We start from the raw sequence: 1,088 nt of genomic DNA on the forward strand, positions 1-1,088 counted from the left end.
CTATACATGTCCACAGATGCTTTAAAGTGTACCTGCTGCAGCGTGGACTTAACCTTGGGCCACAATCACTTCAGCAAAGTACCTGCTGCAACATAGATGTATCCACGGCCACAGACGCTTTGAGGTGTACCTGCTCCCATGTGTACTTACCCACAGGTCGCAGTCCCTTCGACTAGGGTTCACACTGGAGTTCCAGCCTGTCCAGTACAGCAGCACAGGAACAGCAGCGATGCCCTGGCCATCTGCTAGCCCAGGCGCATCGCCATTGCTGTTATCAAAATGTTCCCAGGCACAGCACAGTAAGATGATAAGCCGTATAACAAAAATCAAATGCAAAAAGCAGCCACTAACAAGCTGCTAGACTCTAATACACAGTAAGGCAAGCAAGCCCCATGGCAAGCACAGGAGCCTGTCAATTAGTAACTGAACAGCTATAACAGGTACAGTTTCAGTCTAGCACAATCCAATCAAATCTGCTGTTATCTCAAAACCTTCGAGCCCCAAGCTGGGAGCCAAAAAGGACTGTTGTGGTTTAACCACAGTAGGCAGCTAAGCCCCACACTGCCACTTGCTCACTCTCCCCCTGGTGGGATGGGGGGAGAAAATCAGAAGGGTAAAAGTGAGAACACTTGTGGGTCGAGATAAAGACATTTTAATAGGTAAAGAAAAAACTGCACGCACAAGCAAAGCAAAATAAGGAATTCATTCGTTACTTCCCATGGGCAGGCAGATGTTCAGCCATTCCCAGGAAAACAGGGCTTCATCACACGTAGCAGTTACTTGGGAAGACAAACACCAATGCTTTTATTGCTGAGCTGTATTGGGTTTCTGTGGTGAGGTTTTGGTAGCGGGGGGGGGCTACATGAGTGGCTTCTGTCAGAAGCTGCTGGAAGCTTCCCCTATGTCCAATAGAGCCAATCCCAGCCAGCTCCAAGACGGACCTGCCGCTGGCCGAGGCCGAGCCCATCAGCGATGGTGGTAGCGCCTCTGTGATAATGTATTTAAGAAGGGGGGGAAAGACCTGCTGCACAGACAGCAGCCAGAGAGAGGAGTGAGAATATGTGAGAGAAACAACTCTGCAGACACCA

This window comes from Fulmarus glacialis, unplaced genomic scaffold (assembly GCF_000690835.1).
Source record: "Fulmarus glacialis isolate BGI_N327 unplaced genomic scaffold, ASM69083v1 scaffold1700, whole genome shotgun sequence".
NCBI classification, from domain to species: Eukaryota; Metazoa; Chordata; class Aves; order Procellariiformes; family Procellariidae; genus Fulmarus; species Fulmarus glacialis.